Source organism: Camellia sinensis, chromosome 2 (genome assembly GCF_055761805.1).
Source record: "Camellia sinensis isolate YWXY chromosome 2, ASM5576180v1, whole genome shotgun sequence".
NCBI lineage: Eukaryota > Viridiplantae > Streptophyta > Magnoliopsida > Ericales > Theaceae > Camellia > Camellia sinensis.
Window position 1 is genome coordinate 64,701,791 of NC_138962.1, and position 9,323 is coordinate 64,711,113.

Below are 9,323 nucleotides of genomic sequence, written 5' to 3' on the forward strand. Positions count from 1 at the left end.
ACAGTTTTTTCTCTCAATACATTGAATGAATCCTTATGATGCCATAATCTGCTTTGTTTCCCAGGCTCTTTAGGTGATTCCTGGCGAATAATTTCTCTGCCCATGTCTTGAAGCAATTGATGCATCATCATCTTGTTATTTTTATCAATTGTAATAAGACATCTATCAATGAGATTCTGAATCCCAACTGTTGTGCAGAAATCACATTCATCTAGTATTCTAACTGAGAAATCTTTGTCCTTTTCCGACAAAGATGCAAACAATATGCAAGAATAAATTTTTATCGTTATCACCTTGTAACGAGTCATAGCTTATTTTAAGTTTTTTTTTTCACAATTTGACTTTTAGGGATCAATTCCAACTTTTGTAATGTACTTTCCCATACATCTATACTTCTCCCAGAAAGTGATAAACCCAGAACTTGAAGAGCTAGTGGAAGTCCTCCACAATATTGCACTACCCTTTTTGAATGCTCCACGAAACCTTCAATGGGATGGTTTTGTCCAAAAGCATGCCAACTGAAGAGCTCAAATGATTCAAATTCATCCAATTTTTCAACCTTTTGCACCTCATCAGCTTTGTAAACCTGTAATAGCCCCTCGTGTCTAGTCGTTATGATGATTTTACTTCCACGATGAAAGCAATCACAAATTCCAATTATTGCATCTAATTGGTCAGTATGATCTACATCATTAAGAACAATAAGAAGTCTTTTAGAGGACAGGGTGTCCTTGATCTTAATAATTCCTTCATCAACACTATGTATGTCCTCTTTTTTCCTTTTGAAAATGTCTAAAATAAGTTGCCTTTGTAAACGAACTAAACCATTGGGTTGTTCTAAAACTTCTCTGATATTTGCAAGAAAGCTGCTACTTTCAAATCTTTTGTAGTTTAAATTGTACACAAATTTGGCAATGGTTGTCTTCCCTATTCTCCCATCCCACAAATTACACGTACACCACCATCTGTTGACTCATCTTGTAATCACAAGTTAATGCTCGTGACTCAAGAATCCATTCCAATCAGGAAAGGTGCCTCACTTAAGATCTTGCGGTTTAACTTATCTTCAATCACTTTAACAATTTTCTGGATAAACTTTGACTTGTGCCTAAAATAGCAATGAAAATGGTAAATAGATCACAATAAGCATGCCATGACTAGAAGTTACTTAAACAGCTGTTTTGCAAATTAATAACGAGTGATAGTTCATTGTTCACAAGATGGATTAATATAGAATTGAAAACACTACTGGGTTAAACTATGTTCATATATCCATTTGAATATGTGATTTAATGAGAACAGCTTTCTAATTTCGCCATATATTTACCTTCTCCATTTATGCTTATGACACCATAAACTTTAAAAGTTTTTTGAAATTTCCAACTATTCACCTGTGTAGCTAGAATAAAATTTTATTCTTTTAGAGCAAGAAAAATACCATTTGGATGCCATTAATGTGTTTGGTAGAGTTTTCTAAAATTAATTCTACCCTTAGATTCTAAAACTATATCCATGTGGTGTCAAAGGGTGAAATCCTATTTGTTGAGAGGCCATAGCTTCTGGGAAGTTAAGATTCCTAGTGACCCTTCTTGGGTGTGGAGGAAACTCTTATCTGAGGGAGTCCCTATTCCCTTTAATCAAATGCAAGATTGACAATGGGGTAGATTCCTTTCTGTGGCATGATAATTGGCATCCTCTTGCTTCCCTTTACGGCTAGGTATGGTAATAGATTGTTGTACGACACTGCCTTAAATGTTCAGTCTAAAGTGGCTTCTGTTGTGAGAGATGGTGGTTGGTGCTGGCATAATGCTTCCTCTTGGGTAGTGAAGGAAATCCTTGCTCACACTCCTCTTGACCTTACCCCTACCATGGGAAGCAATGATAAAATTATTTGGCTCCCTCAAAAGGATGGTAAGTTTAGCATTGGGTCTGCTTTGTGACACACCGCCATGTATAATGTTTTATATTTGGCTAATTAAGGAGATTTGGAATTTTAATTAGTCATTATCCTAATTTAATTTAGGATTTATGAGAATTGTGAATCTAATTCGTATATGACTCTATTAAAGATTTATTTTAAGGGTCCAAATGGCATAAGGAAGTGAAATTAAGATGTTGAATCAATTTAATTTTAATTACGGACCCATTTCGAAGTTAATTAAATATTCGATTCAGTTTAGTAAAATTGAGATTAGATTAATTAGGCCTGAATTGGAGTTAATTAAGTTAATTAAATTATGAGGATTGAAAATGGTGATTATTATGAATTAAATTTATTTATGGGATGTCTAATTTGAAAATGTAATTATTGACAAAAAATTAAAGTCTGATTAGAAATTGAAGGTCTAAATGGTTTGGCAAATCGAAATTGATGATGACTATAAGTTTAATTTAATATTTGGAGCCTTTTGAGAGTGTGATTAAAAATCTGATTCGGATTCGTAAAATCACATATAATTAATTGGGTCTTAATTGAAATCCATGAGACTAATTAATTAATACGAAATTTGTCATTAGTTGCAATTAATTAAATTATGTGTAATCAAGATTTATTATGACTACTTATTAATTATAATTAGTTAGGATTAAGTGGTGTTTAGTTAATCTAATATTTAATTAATAGACCAATCTAATGCCTACTCAACTTACTCAACACGTTGGTGTATAGTGAAGTGAAGATGAGTTTATTCTAGAATTTTGTGGAGGGACATGGCATTGTGCTGGACTTCATAAATTAAAGGGTGAAATGCATGCCTATTGATTGTGTTGCTTGAGACAAGTGTCCCACTACCTAATAATAAAATAATAATAATAATAATAATAATAATAATAATAATAATAATAATAATAATAATAATAATAAAAGAAGTGATTGAAGTCAAGGAGGAGGAATGTATTGTCTTTGTTCATTAACATATTCGGCTGGAGACAAAACACAGAGTGAGAGAACACACCTGGAAAAATTTGGAAGGAAGAAGAACAACTCAAGTCTTGTGTTGAAATAGGAAGAAGTGAACTCAAGAGATTCAACCATTGAAGGCTTAAGGTAAGAAAATGGAAGCTTAAATTTTGTAGATAAATCACCTAAAAGCTGATGTTAAGAGATGGTTGGATTCAATCTTATGTGATTACAAGGAAATTAGCAAGAAGATGAAGAAATTAATTAAATTCATGGTTTTGGAAATTGATTTAGAAATAAATTATTTTTGGTTTGATTTTGTAATATCTTCTTATAATACTTGAGATTGAGAAGTTTTGAGATTATATTCATGGAATTAGATAGAAATTGGGTTTTGAACATGCACTGCTGGAAAACAGATTTTTAATGGCGTTTAAAAAACGCCGCTATAAGTATCAAAAACGCCGCCAATTCCTTTTGCGACGCTTAGTACCAAACGTCGAGGACGCGGCCGTCGCTATAGCTTTATGGTGTTTTAAAAATGTCGTGATATTAGTATAGGCGGCGTTTTTAAAAACGCCGCCAAATGTCTTGCTGACACACGCTGACATCACTGATGATATTTAGCGACGTTTTTGAAAAACGCCATCATATCTTTTTTTAAAATATGGCCGCTAATAGGTAGGGTTTAAGAGGCATCTGTAAAAACGCCGTTATATCTCTTTTTTTTTAAAAAAAAAAAAAAAAATTGTGCTAATTTTATTTGATTGAACTAAAAAAATACCTTAATAGCACTAATATAAAATAACAACTCCCATTCAAATAGCTATAATGAAGCACTAATTCACTTTCTCATTCAATTAATATCCAATCACCATTACCTACAAAATTAATATATTCAAAATCCAAAAACCATGTTTTAACATTAAACCACAAACTAACATATATCCAAAAATTATCTTAGCATTAACCACAAACTAACATATATTCAAAAATCATATCTTAGCATTAAAGTTGTAGTCTTCACTGGCCTACATGCCTGCATCAGAACATAAACTGCAATCAGATTCACTAAAATAAACACAAATTGAAGAATTTGTACCCAATACTAATAAAGAGTACTTAAAACTTGAAGAAGCACTAACAAGAAGATTTTATCACATACCAAGAAGCACCAAATACACATAAAGAAAAGGGCATACCTAAAGACAATACAGACACATATGAGAATCATGTAAAATTAAATAAATAATACTCTCATAGCATAAACAAATTTAGAGGTCATTTGATCTAACTCCCACTCATCAAATTAGGCAAGACTTCTGAAGGGTCTTTAACATATTTTTCAAAGATCCATGGGTCTTAAATTACTAACACAATAACTTATTCAAAGATCCATCTCTCTCTCTCTCTCTCTCTCTCTCTCTCTCTCTCTCTCTCTCTATTATTCAAAGATCCATGGGTCTTAAATTATTCAAAGATCCATGGGTCTTAATAAGATCACAAATATACAAACAAACCCAGTAGTAAAACATCAAAGAAGATCAGTGCAATTACTAATGAGAAGCAAGTAATGGAATACACATTGAGATGCAAGAACTATTTCCATTTTTGTGACTGTCTTTTACCATACGACTCCATATAGATTGACAGTTCATACTTACTCCCAATGCAAGTGTTCCATGCACTTTCAATGACTCAATTCTGAAAAGTTCCTTTCCCCTTGAAAAGTAAAATGACCTGAGTATATCATTATATCTAGATTTTGGGCATTGCAAGGATCAATAAGCAAAGTTTTTTTTCAGCCATCTGCTAGTGGGTACTCTAGACATTATTATACTATCAAATTCGGTATTCAGGATAAAGAGTACTTTTTCATAGTTAGTATGATTTCCCATAACCTGAGAACCACTAACTTCTCCCGAGTCCTAAGCCTTTTTTTCTTTTTTTTAAAATTTCTTCAACCATATTTCTTTGTTGGTGTTACTACCATAGCTGAGCTGAAAAATCAGCACAAGCATAACTCAAACTTCGCCTTGGGAATGACATACATCCTTAAAAACTAGCCACTTAACTGACCTTGGAATTATGTCTGGTTTCTGAAGGTCGAAGCAATTAATTAAATTGAAGCTAATTTATGCATTAAAGTACACCTCTAAAAACCCTCCATCAAGAGGCACCACATTATTTGCGTCTCGTGACATTGAAGTTGACTCAATCACCACAATTAATTTAAACTTAATTTAATAATGTCATCCATTGACATGGTAGCATGCAACCATGGAGCACCACTCATACAACCCTATCATGATTTTGAGCATGGAACAAATATCATCAATCAAGTCAACTAAACTGAACCCAACAAGGCAGCTGAGAATCACAAACTTACCCAGTATCGATATGCAACAACTTCTGCCGGAGTATTCTCAGGAGGACATGATCCCAAACTGATCTGCTTGACAACTTCAATCTGAACTGCTTCAGGGTCCTCCTTTGCACTCAATTCCAAGGCCAATTGTATTTGATATTCCTCTATATCCGGATTATCCTTCGGGTTGTTAGAACCTGAATCACACCTTGCAGCTTCCAAAACAGCATCCAATCCACCACTACTAACTGAATCAAGGGTTTCCATTCTCTCCCCTCTCATCGCATTAGAAGATGACGGGGGACTAGTGCTAGGACTAGGATTAGGATTGTTTCTATTTGTAACTGAATTCAACCATCCTGAAAGAGAAAAGGGTTTATGCTCAGAATTATGATGGGAACGAGACTGTGAAAACCTCTCAGGGTCAAGTTTTTAACCCATCATTCAATTTATTGCCCTTGGATGAAGCGGACCCTTGAGAATCTTTAGATTGGTTAGACATGATATGAAGTTTCTTTAAACGGTTCTTCATACTATTTTCAATAACCTAAAGTATTCAATGCTAAAGGAGAAAAAAAACTAGCCATAAACGTCTCCATTGCTTGAAATTGAAATCTCAATCACAGCAACAGAAACACTAGGGACATTTAGTTCACTAAATAACATAGTTCAGAAGATAGCAAAACTTTGAATGAATAATTGGTATAGTGGTAATACAATAAATGAAAACTCAATGAATTTGTTAAATTGTCAATACTAATACTAAAAAGATCAACCAAAATGACCAAAAATCAAAATAAAGACATTGGGGCTTTTAGATGCCTTCAAATTCCTAACTCTTAAAATATTGGACAACTCTATGAAAATAGAGGTCAGCCAGACAAAATTCAGCAAGCACATTTCCAAACAACCAGATAAACCAAGACAATATTTCAGCTATGTAATATGTGAAGATAATAGAAAATAGTGCCACTCAGTGAAAACTAAATTCAACCGCTTTCAAGTTACAATTTGGGTAACAAAAGTTTGTAACAAAAGTTTGATGCATTTCTGCAATCTGGATGCACTCTTCCTTCTTCATTCACATTTTATGCCTCTATATTGCTCTTATTGCCTGAAGAAAGCAATCCAAATATGAAAGAACATTTAGATTGTAAATTTAGGTTCCGAAACCAAATATCATACATGCATGCATGTGAACACACAATCAATTGAAGCTCAATCTACAATTTACTCAAACTAAAACCCATAATCTATATCTATATATATTTTTTATTTTTTATTTATCAATCCTGCATAAATCCTAGTAGCCTTTAGTGAGAGATTTATAAAGGCTACCAGTAATTTATCAATTTCATAAATCTTGCATCGCTTGCACCATATCCCATTTCCAATGGACTGGATTCATCATATCAAGCACGATGAAAATAGTTTTTAGAAAATGCATAAAATTGGAAAAAAATAAGTAACGAAAATGAAACCTAGCACCCGTGTACCTGCTGAAGCAATCTTAGTGTGGCAAGCTTTTCCAGCGTGGGAATGTATTAAGATAGATGGACCTCTGGTACAGAAGATGCTGAAGCAAGCTTACCCCAAGTTTGGAAATTTTGGTTAACAAAGGCTGCACTTTTGATGCAAGATCTAGAGGGAGAAACTCATGCCCCAAAAGATGGTAAAGATCTTTTACTTCTTGAGTCACACAGGTCATTACACCTTTTGCAACCTGCCAAAATGTCAAGATCAGACAATGCTGAAAAGAAATCAACATAAACACTTTCCCCCTGAACTAGTTAAAAATACCATGTCAAATAAAGGGGTGTAGTGGACATTCAAGATTAAGACCTATTAAATTGATTGACGGTGTTTATAAAATTATTGCCAGTGTTAGCATTGAGATTGAGGAAGGCAATTGCACAGCTCATCTCAGAATCCAACTAAGAGCAAAGATGACAGAGCCCGCCTCCAGAAATGGCACAATGTCTCACGTTCCATCAAATTCATCTGGAAAAGGAGCAGGCTTTGTTACTAATGGCATTCATATTAACTATACATGATCTCTCAATGCATCACATTCAAACTAAAACAGATGTTCATAAATCTAGTTTTGGTTGTCCGATAATTTCTTTCTTCAGGAAAAATAGAGAGGACATGTGCAATCAATATAATGTGCAAATTGTTTACACTCTCGAAGTATGTCAACTCCCCCACACCCTAAATCTACCCAATACATAATTTAATGGTTTTAAACTGCTAACAGAACATTCATACTTGATAATGAGGCACAGAATCATAATTGACAGGTCTTGTGAAATCCCAGATATTTCTTTCAAGCAAGGAAATTCATGTGCCTGCAGGAACCAAATATTCCAGTCAAAAACCCGATCAAGTCATTTCTCCAAGAACATTCCCAATTTGTTCAAAATGGAGGTTGTCCAAAAGATTGGACAAAACTTAAGAGCATCATATGTTTCTAACTTCAACCTCCATATTTATCCAGAAAAGAAATTATTAGGTTCTATTACAAAGATTAAAGCAAAATCAAACCAGAAAAGGTCAATAAAATAATGATTGAGTGTAAAATTGGACAACACAACAAAATGGATGAAACTATGGCCCAAATCACACTCAGATTATTGGCAAACTGTCTCCCAAAAATATATGTAGAAATTAACATGAAAGCATACCCAATTGAACATTACCACTTCTCTACTCTCAAGCATAACCAAATACGCAGACCTGCTAGAGTTCAAGTTCGGTTGCAATCTTTAACTGCTCAAATCTTGTATCAAGATTCAATTGCAAGCTTTCTGGAGCTGATAGATCAGGTCGGTCCCTCTGGTCTCTGTATTTATTAAGGTTGGCCAAATGATTCCTGATGATTTCACATAGCCTGCGAAACTCTGTTGTGCGTTTGTATTGCTTGCAGAACTGGAAGGCACCGTGTGTAGTCATCTACAGAAAACATAAAACAAAAAAATAAATAAATAACTCGTTAGTTTTAACTGCTTAATTGGATTATCAAACATAAAGCCTTACTACTTTAAAACATCTCTGGATGTGAATAAATAACTAGGCACCTAGTCTCCCTAAACCTGCCATACAAATTCTGCATTTGAACCACCAAACCTTGTTTATATAATATATCTAGACAGACAGAGAGAGAGAGTACCGATTACAGTTCAAAAACAAAGTAGACTATTCGCCACCATTGGAACTTGAAATGCGAGTAATCGAGGGGTCAGAGTTCAGATCTGAATCTTCGAAATCGCTTCAATGGAGCTTCGAAATCGCGTCGATGGAGCTTCAATCTGAACCTTCGATGAAGCTTAGATCTGAAACTTCAATGGAGCTTCGAAATCGCTTCGATCTGAATCTTTGATGAAGCTTAGATCTGAAACTTCGATGGAGCTTCGAAATCTTCGATCTGAATCTTCGAAATCGCGTCGATGGAGCTTCGATCTAAATCTTCGATGAAGCTTAGATCTGAACCTTCAGGAGCTTCGAAATCGCTTCGATCTGAATCTTCGGTGGAGCTTAAAGAGGGTTGAGAGAGAGAGATCTGTGCGTATGTATTAAGGGTTGAGAGAGAGAGAGAGAGAGAAAGGGTCTGATTCAAAATAAGGTTTCACTTTCACAAAAGGAGGCGCGTGTGCGTACCGCATTTGGAGGCGTTTTTAAACGCCTCCCATTATAAAACGGTGACATTTTGTTTAAGAGAATATGCGGCGTTTATAAAACGCCGTTAAATATTAATAACAGTGACGTTTAAAAAAACGTCGTTAAAAAAGCGCCACCAAATCCGTTTTTTCCTGTAGTGATGACATGGATTAAATGCATGTTCATAGTTATGGAAATAAAATTGGGAATTAATTATCTTGGGTTTCATTTTGGAATATCTTGCATGAGTTTGAGTCTAATTTCTACATGCATGGACAAATTCTACAAGTTCTAATACTCCAGTTGTACATGCATCATGGATTTATAATAATTGATTTCATGTTTTGATGTAATAAGAATTAAGCTTTGGAAAAAAATATGGGTTTATGAACAAAGAAC

At 34.3% G+C, this 9,323-nt stretch overlaps 1 long non-coding RNA gene and 1 pseudogene across 2 annotated transcripts; both read right to left on the reverse strand.

The window, feature by feature from the left end:
• Nucleotides 1–219: 219 nt before the first annotated feature.
• On the reverse strand, nucleotides 220–5,933 carry LOC145813935 (disease resistance protein RUN1-like; annotated as a pseudogene).
• A 371-nt stretch (nucleotides 5,934–6,304) lies between these two features.
• Nucleotides 6,305–8,812, reverse strand: LOC145819580 (uncharacterized). 2 transcript variants are annotated; one of them, XR_014360331.1, is made up of 6 exons: nucleotides 8,437–8,812; nucleotides 8,004–8,219; nucleotides 7,536–7,615; nucleotides 7,110–7,268; nucleotides 6,764–6,990; nucleotides 6,305–6,381 (listed from the first exon to the last, which is right to left on the reverse strand). It is a non-coding gene; the product is annotated as an uncharacterized LOC145819580 (long non-coding RNA). The 2 variants fall into 2 exon arrangements; XR_014360332.1 differs by having other exon boundaries at nucleotides 7,967–8,219.
• Between the last annotated feature and the right edge of the window lie 511 nt (nucleotides 8,813–9,323).